Genomic DNA, 15,408 nt, shown 5'->3' on the forward strand with positions numbered 1-15,408 from the left:
AGCTAATAATAACTTACCACTTAAAATTTATTGTGAAAATATTGTGATAGCATTCTCTTCTTCTTCTTTTTTTCTTTTTCTTTCCGTCTTTTTTTCTCCTCCACACACGTTACTACATTTTCTTCTTTTGCCCTTTTTTATTTCTATTTTTTTCCCACTCTTTTTTTCTCCTCCACCCATGTATTACTCTTTTCCTTTTTTTCCTTCTTTCCTCTCTTTTTCCCAGCCACTCCAGCCACTTCATCCATACTACAAAGAACATTTCACAGAGCTCTCCTTCTTCCTCTTTCTTTCTTTTTTTTTTCTCTGCAAGAACTCATCCGTCCTCAAGAACTCATTCGTCCACATGCATCTCTTTTTTTGTCTTTTTTTCTTTATTTCCTTATTTTGTCTTTCCTTCTTTATTCTTTTTTTTTTCACACTCCAGAGAAGATGATGATGAGGAAGATGAAGATGATTGAAACATAAGGATTTTGGGTGGATTTTGGGATTTTGGGTTTTTTTTTTTTCTGTGGATTTTGGGTTTGATTTTGAGTTGATTTTGTTTTGGGTTGATTTTGAGTTGGGTTTCGGATGGGTTTTTCAATGGGGTTTGAGTTGATTTTAAATTGTTTTGTGTTGATCAAATTAAACAAATAAAATTTAAAAAAAAAATACAAAGGAAGAGATGAGAGGCGTGAGTGAGCTTGATGAGAGACGTTGAAGAAGACGAAAAAAGAAGAATGGATAGATTTATTGAAGGGTAATTTGGTTATTGCCCAAGATTGTCTAACGGATACATTAGAACGCTCACTAGCTTTTTACAAAATGTACCTCTAGAACTCCATAATGGCTTGCGCGTTTTATGCTGAACCAAATGGGCTTTAGACTTCAACTTTCACCAAAATGTGAGTTTTCAACTCTAAAAGCTGAAACAAACGGGACTAAAACTCTGCCACTCTTGCAATTAAAAAAGGATAAATTATATTGATTCATTAGGTTAACACACCATTTGATGGCATCTTAGTATAAAACGAAAAAGAACCGGTTAAAATACATTTAAAAGGCTTGCAATTCTCCCCCAAAAAAAAACGCAGCGTACAGGGAGAGTTCTTCGTTCCTTCGCCAGAAAAGAGAGACAGAGAAATAGAGAGATAGAGAGAAGGGTGCCACCCAGATCTTCTGCCATCACCGTAAGCCTCCACTCACTGGTAAAGTTTTTTTTTTTAATTTAAAAATTTAGGGTTTTTGCTTTGTATTTGGAGAATCAATTGGGTGTTAATTATGATTTAGGTTGGTATTCTGGGTCAAATTTATAAACATGCAAAAACTCTCTACTGTTTTTGGTTTTCTGAAACTTATCACCGTTGATTTTCCCCTGTTGAGACGTCTAGGATTCTTCTTTGACCCCTTTTGAAAAATAGACGGCTTTATTCTCTTTCTTTGATGCTTTCGTCTGAAATTATCATCTTTGGTTCACTTCTTATAAAAACAAAACAGTCGGTTCTGTCATTGTTTTTTCTACAGTTTGGCGTGGACTACAAAAAAAGCATAGGCGCAGGTGAGATAGAGAGACATCTTAGGCCAGCACCACTGTCGGACTCTAACCACCAAAAAATTTGCATCCCTCAACCGGCGGTACACTGTTACAGGGTGTGTTTTCTGTTTTTTTGCTTTATTTGTGTTTTTTTATTTTTATAAATTTTTAAAAGAAAAAACCAAAATCTTGCTATAACAATGATTTATGTTTGGCAGTTTTGGTATTTGCTTTGTTTTGATTTAGGCATTTCAGTTATTTATGGTTTCAATAAAGGTTTTTCCCTCAACCAAACCTTAATCCCATTCTTTCAACACAAACAAGTAAAAGAAATAATGCGGCTTTATCATAAGGCTAATTAAGCAAACCGATTCAATATTTTTTCTACCATTCTGTCACCACGTCGAAACCTTTACAGGTAAGGTTTTTTGATTTGTTTTAAAATTTTATAGTTTAAATAGGATTTAGGCTTAGGGATTTCGATTAAATTGATTTTGATTTAGGCTTAGGTTTGGGTATGTAATTTTTTGAATGTGAAATTCTTTAAAATAAATCATGTTTAAGGTTTCAGATATGCTCTTGATTTTTTTTTTTTATTTGTTCTTCACAATGTTGTTTGGTTAATCATCATATGGTTTCTAAAAATAACTCTGCTGGAGATAGTTCTACTTACATTGTTTAAATTTGAGACAAAATTAAGAGAGAGACAGAGTTTGTAAGGTTCATAGAGAAATCTGAGGGTCACCCCTACGAAAGCCGCCACCCGTTTTCATTACACCATTCTGGAATCCGTCAATGTCATATTCCTAAAACCACTACCAGTAATTTTGATAAATAAATAATTGTGCGTTATATAGGTTTTGGTTGGCTTAGTTTTGATATAGTTATCTAGGTTAATCTTAGGCTTTGAATTAGGATTTTTTGCAGAAGAACATACATTCATGCCATTCTTTTAATTTTTTTTAATTTAAATAAATTTACAATGAGTAACAGCAAATTAACAGCAAGGTTTACAAATTCCCCCTTTTATATTATTTTCAGCTTAATTGTTTTGTTTCATGCATTGCACAATGAATCAGATTAATGGTTTTTTCAAGACTCACCCAATCTCATTATATCTCAAGGTATTTTGTCCTTTTTATGTTCTTTTCTCCTATTCTTTAAATAGTTTTCTTTTTGTCTACATGAATATTAGATGGGTATAGAGTCTCTAGAAAACTACCCCATTCTCCCTCTCTCAAATTTTGCCTTTTGTTATATGCATGCAAATTGTTTGATAAAATAGCTTCATATTTTTTCCCTTTTAACTTCAACAGACTTTAATATAACTATATGAAAGGTTTGTTGCAGACTGTTCCTCTTAGTTGGTATGTTCTGTGAAGTTGAGGTGGATCTGTGAAAAGGGTTTTGGGTAAAATTGAAGGTTTGTTGGAGTCCTGTCAGCTTAAATTATTTTGATTGTTTTACTAGCACACCTCTAATTAATGGCATTTATCTATAAGGAACTGTAAATTTATATTGATCTATCAAAAATAAAATTAGAGCAGCTTCATACTGTGAGATCCAAATAATGTTTTATGTTGTCTTTTGGCATTGAAGCTATTGAATCTTTCATTATTAGCAATGAGGATAAGTTAATTAATTAATGGTTAAACATCTTGACAGCTCTGTTGTAGTAAGTGAAAAGTTGAATCAATACTACTTACGGCTCTTCTGTCCTAATTTTGAAGGAATAATAGTCTCTGCTTTCAACTTATGATGAAGTTTGAAAGTTTTTCAATTTCTCCCAGAGTGGTTTGGGACACGTAGTAGTAAAGACAAATCTTTCTGTCTAGCTCTTGGTTTTATGTAATTGAGATTTTCAAGTAAAGAATTATCTTTTGGCTAATATTCAGAACACTCTTTTTATATGGCTGGGAGACATGTGCACATTTTATACTGATTTAGAAATATTATGTTTGATATATTTGAAGGTGATTACATAATGAGTAGGGCTAATCGTCATGACTCTCACATTGAAGTACATCCGAATCTACTCTTTAAAACAGATGTAGGAATATTATGTTTGTCATATTTTCTAACTTCAAGATAAAAAATGCTATAACCCATTAAATTCATTTACTTTGACGGTTATATCGAGGACAACTTTGAGATTATCTATTATTGGGGAATTTCGCAGTGTGTACGTGTTTTTGTTTTGATTTGTTTAAAATAAAAATTTATTTGACATATTCCCTTTGAGACAACCTTTGAAGTCTTCATTACTGGTGAGATTGATAGATTGTGAATAAATTTTTTTTAAAAAAAAAAAAAAAAAACTAACTAATGCATTTTCTTAGAGATTATTATTGTGGATATTTATATGTAGAAGAGCATGAACTCTGAACCTCACTGAATAGTGATAGCAATGTTACGAACTGCTAAATTATGAGTATTTGACCACTCACCCAATCAGATATCAATGGATCAAATAGCATGCTAACTCATTTTTGTATTATTTTTTCTGAAGTCTGTAACTTCACAGTTTTTCTATATTTTTCCTTTTCCTTTGTCTTGGTATTTTTAATGTTTATATGTTTTCGTTCTAGATGAAAAGTCTCTGTTACAAAAATATTTAACAAAAAACTTTTATTGCTTGGGATGTCTTCATCTTGATTTGATATTTATCATCAAATAGCATTATGATGTTTGAGCAATATGCATATATTTAGACACTTTTTGATGCACCATTTAATTAAATTGTCAGCCATTGCAGGAAATAAAAAATGTTATTGGGGGAAAGTCAATGAATGACAACTCCATTGAAAATCAGCAAATAGAAGTAGCATACAATACTCCTGCGCATTTGGGTTTATTTATGTAAATCTGAACTTTTCATGTTTCCCTTTGAAGGTGTATCTCTTGAACCTATTTGGTTACTTATTAATTGGAAATGCTCATAGTTTGTATAATATTGCATTCATAAATCCAACATATCGGATTAGGCTTTTGAAAAATTGGAGTCACTGCTGTAATGGATGGGCAAATTCATGAACTGCGCTCAGTTAATTTTTTTTATTTTTTTATTATTGATATAAGTTGTGTAAGCTTTTTGTTGTAAAATTGGTAATACCTCTAGCATTTTCCATATGTTCTTATGTTTCAATGCTTTGATTTGGGAGTTTTGTTTTTTGTGCTAATATTTTGCATGGGAAATTATAGGTGAGACATCATCAATGCTTTGAAGCATAATGGAAAGGAATATACATGAGGGAATATTACTATAAAATTGGTAGAAGCATATGATAGATTAATGTTATGCTTTATTATGAAGCAAATAGAAAGAAGATGCGCTAAATAGGTTGGGTTTGAGGATAACAATTTCTTTTATGGCTTAGTTTTAGGTTTTTTGGTTGGGTTTTAGTTTTTTGGGTTAGATTTGTACTATTCCTTCCTTGCAACAACAAATATTCCATTCTTAATTTATGTTATATCATTCGTTTATGTCTTATTCTTTATATTCCATTTGCTGTTGTTGGACCAATTTATCACCTGATATTAGAGTTGCGGGTTTTGAGATAATCCTTAGTTAACTTTTATTAACTTCCATAGTGAATTTTAGGCTAGGACATTTTGTTCTGCATCAAACATGTCTACACTAGGGGCATTGGCCCATTGGTTTTGGAATGCAAGCATGTCATCAATTTTCTGTGCAAGCATGTCTAAACTAGGTCTCTGCTTATTCATTTGAATATGAGGGTAATATTTACTATTGAGTGTTGGGGTTTGTGCACTTTCTCTAACTATGCAGGTAGCCTATAAACTGAGGGTTATGCATGAAGGATGTTTGAAAGGGAAGTTTCAGTCTATTGAAAGACTAAGGGAAACCAATCAGCAGAAAGCTGCTGTTCATCATGTCAGACAGTTGATTATAAGTAGAAATCTTGCCCTGAATCATTTATGCTCCTTAGAGAGGTTTTGAGGGTCCCGTGGTTCAGATTCTTGACAGTTATGTGGAAATACGATATTGTTTTCTCTGCAAGATTCCAGAAATTATCATGTAGCTTTCTATTTCTGTTGTTGCACTTGATGTGATTAATCAGTGCTTACCTTTGGAACCTGATGAGTGTCGTTGCATTGTTATCCTTCATCTCTATATTTTGTATATATATCAATCTATAGTAAATTCATTATTTATTTATTTATTTTGTTGGTTGTAGTTTCAACACTCTTTTTGCTATAACATACAGCTATTTAATCAATTTAATCATTTGGTTTCCTTACATGTATAGTGTTGATTTCTCAGTTTATGTAGTTCTTTTCATTTATAACATGACTTAATAATGCAGTCACAAGAGCAAGCCTATTCAAGTCCTTATTCATGTGATCAATGTTGCTTTCCTACTTCTTAATGTTGCATATTGAAAACAAATTTGAGAATGTTGAGTGAACTTCCATTATAACTTCCATTTTAAAAAAAAAAAAAAAAGGAAGAAAAATTAAACAAAAGGGAGATCTAGAAGAAGTGGATGAACCTTATAAATGTTGACTAATTTGTTTTAATTAGTTTTTTTTTTTGGTTGGGGAGTTGTATTAGCAATTGGGTTCTAGATGGGTTATTAAAATAAGTACTAGGTGTTCGATGAAATCCTGCAAAGAACTTGGGATAGAAAAGGTTATGTTTGGGTTATTCTAAAACAAAATTATAAGGAACTGGATTGAGTTTATTAAGCATTATTGTTGAGGAAACTACAGGAAGAAGCTGATAAGATTGAGTTAGTGCCTATAGTTTTCAATTACTTTTTTTTAATTGAAAAAATTAAGCTTTTCATTCGAGCATTGATGTTTGCGTAATAATAGTAATAAAACTATAAGCATTTTGTAGTGAAAAGAATTGATTGAAGATAGGTCTGTCGACAATATTAAAATAAAAAAACTTGAAATAATAATGAAAAGAATTAATAGAACTAATAACTCTGTTAGGAAATGCAATGGTTTACTTTTTATCATTCAAATGGTTGATATTTTCACATATGCTTGAAAGGTGAATAACATTGTGTACACACAGATACTGGTAAAAAAGTGGACAGAAGCACCAAGTTCCTATTTTGATGTTGTTATTACGTATATATAACATGCATAGTCTATTGAATAATTTGTGATGTTAGAGGAACCGATTGAAGTGGATAAGAATGTATGATTTTCCTATCAATCTTGATGGGGCACATTATAGAGTATCTCTATTGTTGTTGTTGTTGTTGTTGTTGTTTCTCAATTGTGGTGTTCATGGCGTTTAATCTAATCCAAAAGCAATATACATTATGTTCATGGCATTTAAGTTTTTCTCCCTCAAACCATCAAAGTGCTTGAAGAATTACTTTGGCTTTGGATTTTTTTTTTTTTTTAATATTATTAAAGCAAAGTTACACTTAGAATTATATATGATGATCATTGTACATTGTTTTTTGGCAAACCGATCATTAATGTAGCTCCTAGCACCTCAGTTGACTCTTCTCAGGAATTTTGTATTTACAATGATATATTTTTCCCCCACATGTTAATGCAAATCAGTCATCCTTGACCTATAAGACCTTTGGCTACTATTTGAGAAGAGCTACTAAATTAAATGGAAAGGTCAAAAAAACTTAATTTTCCTTTTGTATCTATTATTTATTTTGTAACTCTTGAAGCATATGGGAATTCTAAGTGTTTTTGTGCTCTCAACCGGCAAATAGCTTGAGAAACTGTTTGAAAACAAACAAATTTAGGACTGGTTGAGTTGGTGGAAAAGATTCTTGCAAAGGGTTGAAACAATGTCGACAACAATAAAAAGATAATATCTAAGCTACCAAATGATTGAGTGTGATTCTTCTTCTTTTTTCTTTTTTTTTCTTTTTTGGTAAAATGGTATTTATTAAAGAAAACTAAACAGCAAGAACAACATCAGAGCAGAGCCTGTTTACAGCCAAACCACAGGCATCAGCCTCCAACAAATTAAAAAGGTCCACAGGCGGACTAGAAAGCACAACAAAATCACTCTCAAGGGAAATTCCTACTATGGTTCTACATGTTTTATTGAAAAACCACACCTAGTATGGTACTCCAGTCAAACAACAAATTCAGCCTAAGCCGATATCCATATTCCTCGACTACCCTGAAACACGGATGATCAAACTCTCGGTGCACGTGAACAGCCTCCCGGTACATGTGAGCAGCAAGGATGATCCAGCTGTGAGTGATGAGGGACCTGCATTCATTAAACAGCTTCTAATTAGGGACCCGAAATATAAGGAAAAAAAAAAGTTGTGACATTTTTATTAAATTAATTATTTGTCTTTTTATCTTTGTTACTCACCCACGCCCCCAAACACACACTTACTTACCCACTACCAACATTATCAATTTTTTTATCATTCTAAACTCAATCTACCATACCTGATACCACTGAAAATATCAAAAACACATTAAAAACACAGTTTTGGTGGAGTGGAATACCTGCTGTGGTGGTGGTGGTGAGGCTGCACGTGAGCAGCAAGGATGATCCAGCTGTGAGTGATGAGGGACCTGCATTCATTAAACAGCTTCTAATTAGGGACCCGAAATATAAGAAGAAAAAAAAGTTGGGACATTTTTATTAAATTAATTATGTCTTTTTATCTTTGTTACTCACCCACGCCCCCAAACACACACTTACTTACCCACTACCAACATTATCAATTTTTTTATCATTCTAAACTCAATCTACCATACCTGATACCACTGAAAATATCAAAAACACATTAAAAACACAGTTTTGGTGGAGTGGAATTCCTGATGAACGGTGGTGGACTGCTGTGGTGGTGGTGGAGCCATGAGCTTCTTCCTCAACCAGTAGCCAATGGCAAAGCAGACAAGGCCGATCAATATCACCCCTATCGCCGATACAACGATGGAAATGATAAATGCATGGTTGGTGTGCTTACTACTGGGGTTGGGGTTGGGGTGAGGAGGATCGATCGGGTTAAATTCTACAGAAGTATCGGGACCGGGTAGGAAGGGAGGGGGAGGGGGAGGAGGATCGATCGGGTTAAATTCTACAGAAGTATCGGGACCGGGTAGGAAGGGAGTGGGAGAGGGAGGGGGAGGGGGAGAGGGAGGGGATAAAGGGAAGCCGGGAACGACTGACATTGGAGATGGAGACAAAAAAAGAGTACTAAAAATCCAGCAAAAAGCCTGCATAAAATATATAACAAATTCTCATATTATCACATACAATATTGCTCCTGGCAAGACAAATAGTACCAGAAAAGACATCAGTATGAAACTAAGAACAGATTACGAGACCAAACCATAAAAGCAAACATTGGTTTATTTCTTCTTTTTTTAACTTCTGCATCTTTTCAACACTCAAATTTGTAATTAAAAAAAAAGGAGAACATTTAAAACAAACCTAAAGAAGTACCCAAAAAGGTAAATGATAGAATCAACACAAGCAGATCTTAGTGCTAATAAGAAATAAATTTTATTAGAAAAGTGCTATCCTACTACATGGAGTGTATACAAAGGAATAACTACAACAAAAGAATTAATACAAGCAGATCTGCCACAAGTTTGTTGCCTTGGAGACCATAAAAGGACATAATGAATTGGCTTGGTAAATTATTGCTAATGAAGTGACTGAGATGGAAATCAAGATCAATTGATTGAGAACGTGAACTGGCCACTGTTAATTACCGGCCATATCCCTCTCAGGCAGGGACGGAGCCAGGACTTAGAGTTAGGGGGGCAAAAGTATAAACAAAAAAAAATTGGAACTCTAAATAAATATTATTTATTTTATAAACCATCAACAAAGAAAAATACACAAAATTATTGTTTTTTAAGATATTACAATGCAATTATTTATGAAAATAAGACATTAAATTAGTTGGTAATGTTGCACCACTATTATTAGCTTCTAAATCATTTGAAGTTTTTCTTTTGAAAAAATCAAACATGGTAGTGGACTTTTTCTTAATTTACAAATAAAATATAATTTGAAATCATCATGTTATTATATAGTCAATAATCTATAATCATTTCACATAATAAACAAATACCATGCACACAAGTAGTCAACAAATAACCAACAAATTTTAAAGTGGTAAATAATCTCTTTAATTATTTATCTGGAAAAAAAAAATCTTTCAAATTTTTGAAAAAATAGACAATAACACTGCCAAACAAAACTACAAATCTACACTAAAGTGCACAGAACGGCATTGTGTTGTTTTACATAGTTTACAATTCTTAATCACTAGACTAGAGACAAGACACCACCTGACCACCATTTATTATAAAAATATATATATAACTCTGGCCTAATTGAAGATTGATAGAGAAAGATCAAAGATGGAGTCAAGTCAGAGGCTACCTCTCTCTCTCTCTCTCTCTCTCTCTCTCTCTCTCTCTCTCTCTCTCTCTCTCTCTGACTCTTTTTTTCTAGTCTCTTCTTCTATTTTCGGATGTGGTGGAGTCTCTCAGCTCTGCTTCTCTTTCAATTTTCTTCACAACACTGTCAAAACATATGATTAAATCTAAGTTAATCAACCAACTAACCAAGCATTAGAGATTCAGATACGAGAGAGGGATAAAATGTTACCGGGTTTGGGGCCTTTGGGCGGTGCTGATTGCTACGGTGGACTAGAGGAGAGTCCCTTAGTCGTTATTGATTCTGGATATGAAGGAAACAATGTCAAAGAAATTCAAATTAAGATCTTCAAAGGTAGTATTGACATTTTCTCACAATATACAGTTCAGCATGTTCTTTGTATTCACTGACAAATTTAAACAAACATAGAAAACAAACACAAAGATGGCAATACCAATGAACCTACAATGGCTGGTGGCTGCGTATAATTTATAAATAATAAAAAATAAAAGAAGCCCTAATTTGTCTTGATCTGAATGCATTTTAGAAAAAAAAAATCCCAAAGCCAAAGCCTATCAATAAAATCACTTACCAACCATGGCTTCCACTACTCATGGCTATTAGCATTCGTTTAGATTTTTTTTTTCTTTCCCCTCTTAGGGGTTTTGTTGGTTTTTTGGGACTGAGAAATTAATCAGCATGTGGAAAAATAAGATTTATAAGAAAGAAGCAAAATTAAGGAGTCACACCCTCTGTGTTCAACTGGGTTTGGCCCGTTTGGGCTATTGCAAATGCATATTATATAACAACAATTAAATGAAAATACTCACATATTTTATAAGCGCGGGCCCAGTCAAAGCTATTTGCTAACACCTAAACAGATAGTTCATAAGCACTACCCAACACTTCATAAGCTCGGGGATGTGAAACACAAATTATACATTATAAATAAACTAAAACTAAATAAAACTTGCCAACATTCTACTTTTTCATTCTGGAAAACATATTTGCATCAGCCACTGAAGTTCGCTTTAATGCTCCAACAACCATTATATAGTCCCAGGACATCATTCTAAATTTAGAGGTTAGAGCAAATGGCTAATTGTCTACAAAGGGGCAGAACAATCTCATAAATCACAACAATACATTCAAAAATATAAATAAATAAAAAAGCCTACCTTATTATGACCCACAGCCTTGATTCTCCCTCTCTCTTTTTTTCTTTATTTTGTTGGTAATATTACTCTTTGAAGAAGTCAACAAAAAGCAAAATTAGACAAAGCAAGCAAGGAAAAAAAATTTAAACCATGCGTAGGAAGTACAAAGCAAGAACAAGAGGACAGTGCAGAAACAGATGACAATATGGAGGTGGGGTTCACTTAATATTTCATGTTTGCAGAGTCCTCTAGCTGAGCTATTATGCAACGAAGAAGCAAAATGACTAATACACTTATCCTAACCCTTTTTGATAGTTTAATTCATAATAGAATATCAAATGGCATTCAAGATCAGTGTTATAAGATGCTATAACCTATAACATTAATACTATTTAACAATCATCTTTCCTAACTAAATAATACCAAGTATTCATGGAAAATAGAACATAGTAAGCTGTTTCGTGCTTTATGATGCCAATAACAGTAGGCCTTAAAATTTGATATCCTAAACCAAACTTAGTAGTTGTAAAGTATCAAGTTTTCTTTTTCATTCTCATGGTTCTCATTTCTTAAGTGCATTTGTTAGTGCAGAAATACTACCTAAATAGATTATTCTTTCTCCTCATTAGATGAACTACTCTCAACAATACCCAGTTCTAAATTTTCATCACAAACTGGATACCTCTGTTGATCCTATTTCTAGTGCAATTCACTCTTCAAATAGTGCTAACATCCTCAAGACTATTTTATTTAAAAAACATCTTTTAGAACATCCAAAGTTTACTACATAAATAAAAACAAAGCATTACAGAAAAATACTTCAAGAAGTAACTAAAAGTTAGGCTTATGAGTAAAAAAGACTTCTCAATCTAATGGGTCCGAATTTCTTTTTTAAATATCCTTGACACAACAAATTCTCTATTGATAATGCAATAGGCTCTTACAATTTAAAATATATATAAAAAAAAAGGGCCAAAACCGAAATATCATATTTTTTGTTCAATCTAATGGGTCCAAGATAGCTTACCAATACATATCAGTTGCTATATAAATTCCATCATCAATGACAGAAAAATTTCTCACTGTTTTATGTTTTTTTATTTTAAAAAGTTATCACCTCACAGCAGGCTTATCTAGGCTCCAAAAACCAAACCAAACATAGATAGTTTCAATTTTTAGTAGATTTTATAAATGGGATAACATGCACACACATAAAAGAAGAAGAAGAAGAAGAAGAAGCTTGTTCTACGTATTATACTTTCACAACAAAATAACAATATAAAAGTACGATTCAATATCAATAGTTTGAGATTAAATTTAACCTTCTTGGTGGGCTAACAAACAAAAATTAAAATAAAGGAAACTACAGCTACAACTCTTTTTTAATCTATATAGTATACCAGTAGCACTCCTTCGTTGAGGAATTTTATCAATCATATTATACACAAACCCTCCCCCCAAAAAAAAAAATTCATTAGCATTGCTAAAATCAATGCAATAAACTTTAACATGAAAGAATTAAGAAAACCCATAAAAACCAAAAAAAAAAAAAAAAAAAAAAAAAAAACAGCCCACAATTCTTTCACACTCAAGAAAAGGTGGAAACTTTTTACTACCTTGAGCGAGAAGTTGAGAGTGACAGAAGGGTAATATGGAATACCGCAGGTCCAATCGCCTCACAAGTCACAAGTCACACAAGTACCAAGGGTGGTGAGACGGCGGAGAGAAGCTCCGAGGGTGTCTTCTTGCAGTACTCGAGGGCTGCGACTTTTTTGAGGTGGAGACCGTATGATGGGGTGAAGAATGGCTATCTATACAGTAATCAGAAAAAAAGAACTGATAAACCCTCAAAATTCCGTGCATAGTGTTCTCCGGGCCAAAACTAGCAAAGCATTTAAGATGGAGTTCTACTGTCTTCTGCATGCCAGTTCTCATCAACTTTTTATAGAGGAGTCGTGGGGCAGTGAAAAAAACAGAAATAGAAAGAGACTAGTTGCAAATAATTGTGATGTCATTGATCCGTGTTCCCTTCTCTCCATTTTTTTTTTTTTTTTTTATTTATTTATTGTATTGTATTGTCCATGGTTTTAAAAACCTGTACAAAAACAGAAAAAAAAGGATTAGTTATAAATATTTAATTAATGATGTTTTAAATTATATAAATAAATAATATTTTTTTATATACTAAAACTAATTAATAATTTATGAATACACACAGGCACACACGTAAACTAAAATGCTCTGTAAAGTGTAAACTATAATACTCTATAATTCATCAATTACTAACAATTGAAAGAATAATTGAATATAAAAGTTACCAATGGAGTAGACCCTCAAAAAAAAAGTTACCAATGGAGTAGTGGATTGAACTGATTGAAAATTGAACTGGTTAATACTAGTGTATCATTTTGGGTTACAACTAATTTTATATAAACTCATAAGTCTATGTCTCATTGAATATAGATGCCTAACATATTTAATACACTAATAATAATAATAATGAGGAGGAGATATATGTTTTTTTTTAATGTGAATAAGATATGTGTAGTTATATATATTTAAAAAAGAAATTTAGTTTGATAATTAAAATAAAAAGAAAATTGAATTTTAAAATAAAGCCTTTTTTTTATAGAAAGTTTCAAGCTATGGCGTCCGCTTCTAATAAGTGCTTTTTGTCATCAGACCAAGATATCAATCAGTTTTTGGTATAGACGGAGATTGAATCTCAGATCTCTTATTCAACCATTAGAGACTTTAGTTGAAGTGTTGAACACGTGAGTATGACTTTTACAGGCTACTAATTGATGTGATAAAAGAGAGTTTGAATAGTTAAAAAGTTACATTCAAATTTTCACACTATTTTCACAGTTCAAACCGGTGTCAATCCCTTAAAAAGTGTCAATTAGTAAAAAAACTAATCAACTCTCGTGGGGTAGGGGCAGATCATAAAACAAGAGAAAGGAAGATAAAGAGAAAACTAAATTTTGATATTAGATTTATGAATTTTATTTTTCTTCCCTTGATTTCTTTACCAAAGATCAACATTTTCTTTCATTTATAGGCACTAAAGATTACGACTTTCTTATTTTCTTTCATTGAAACATTACTATGCTTCTTAGCTTAATAATAATTACTGAAATTGGAATTTGTTACTATTGAGAAATGTATTTGTTGCTGTATGTATGCTTTTCATTTTTATTATTTAACTATGATTGAGACTTTGAATTATTATTGAAATTCCCATGTGTAAGTTTAGAAATTCCAATTTCACATTGATACTAGATTTGTTAGATATATGTAAAAGTTAAAAATAAATAAATAATGTTTTTAGATTGGAACTCTGAAAGCCATAGAGGTTATATAGGCTCTTTTAAATTTAAAAGGTATACTTTGCTTATGTCTAAGCATGTGATGTGTGGCTTAGTTATAAACTTATAATTACATTTGTAATGTACAGTCAAGAAGCAAGAGGCACACCAATGAGAACTTAATGAGCAGGTCATGCCATCTAAGGTTGTTGAAGAATATGATCTTGAAGCATAAAACTTGTGGGAATTATGTATTATGAATTTATGATGATGAGAAGAGTTGTTTCTTGTTAACAAAGTGTATATTTCAACAAAACTATTTTTATATGGCCTTGTGATCAAAGTGTACATTCTAATAAAACTTTTGTTCATTTTTAGATCAAATTCGTTTATTGTCTACTCTCTTGAATTAAATTTTGATTGTAAAATAGGCCAAGCATCCTTTGAAGACTCTTGATATGTATTCCTTGTTTTCAAAAGAATGAGAGTCATGTAAACCTTATAAAAAAAAGAATAAGAGTCACATAAACACTTTGATAAATACAAGATGTCCTCATTATTGTTGACAAAGCTGTCAGTTGATTCTTGGATTCCCGATAGCCAAAATTGGAAATGAAATTGGCTAATTGAAATTGACAATCTTCTTGGTGCCGGAAGTGAAAAGAATCAATTGTTTAACTTTGTCCTTCACCTTAGATAGAGCCTAGATCCTTCTCTTGTCAGCAGGAAGGGAAAAGAATCAACCTATTAGGGGAGCATCTTGGTGCATTTCACAATCTGATGACCTCCCTCAAAAAATTTGGTGTATAGTAGAGTGTAAACAAAGAAATGTTACTACTTGTCCCAAAGATCTGCACCAAACATGACCCAAAGAAATGTGAGTAATCATATAGAATTAAAATAAAAAAGATCTACAGCCACTGCTAGAGAAATGAAAACACAATAGATCGTTTAAGCAAAATGATTCCATATAGCTGATTATCAAAACATCTGTTATTTTTAACAAAATTAATTAATTAATTAATAATTAACAAAACAAAGGAACAGAAATGAAATTTG

General features: G+C 32.2%; 2 long non-coding RNA genes across 6 annotated transcripts; one reads left to right on the forward strand and one right to left on the reverse strand.

The window, feature by feature from the left end:
* The first annotated feature begins 252 nt into the window (after window positions 1-252).
* On the forward strand, window positions 253-5,721 carry LOC142617907 (uncharacterized). Of its 5 annotated transcripts, none has more exons than XR_012841099.1 (4): window positions 253-1,190; window positions 1,480-1,632; window positions 2,867-2,939; window positions 4,272-5,721. It is a non-coding gene; the product is annotated as an uncharacterized LOC142617907 (long non-coding RNA). The 5 variants fall into 5 exon arrangements; XR_012841101.1 differs by having other exon boundaries at window positions 1,507-1,632; XR_012841102.1 differs by having other exon boundaries at window positions 253-1,172; window positions 1,507-1,632.
* A 1,663-nt stretch (window positions 5,722-7,384) lies between these two features.
* Window positions 7,385-12,979, reverse strand: LOC142615505 (uncharacterized). The gene is made up of 6 exons (XR_012840779.1): window positions 12,658-12,979; window positions 11,063-11,129; window positions 10,116-10,187; window positions 8,246-10,028; window positions 7,991-8,059; window positions 7,385-7,742 (listed from the first exon to the last, which is right to left on the reverse strand). It is a non-coding gene; the product is annotated as an uncharacterized LOC142615505 (long non-coding RNA).
* Window positions 12,980-15,408: the final 2,429 nt, after the last annotated feature.

This window comes from Castanea sativa, chromosome 11, assembly GCF_040712315.1.
Source record: "Castanea sativa cultivar Marrone di Chiusa Pesio chromosome 11, ASM4071231v1".
In the NCBI taxonomy this organism is placed as follows: domain Eukaryota; kingdom Viridiplantae; phylum Streptophyta; class Magnoliopsida; order Fagales; family Fagaceae; genus Castanea; species Castanea sativa.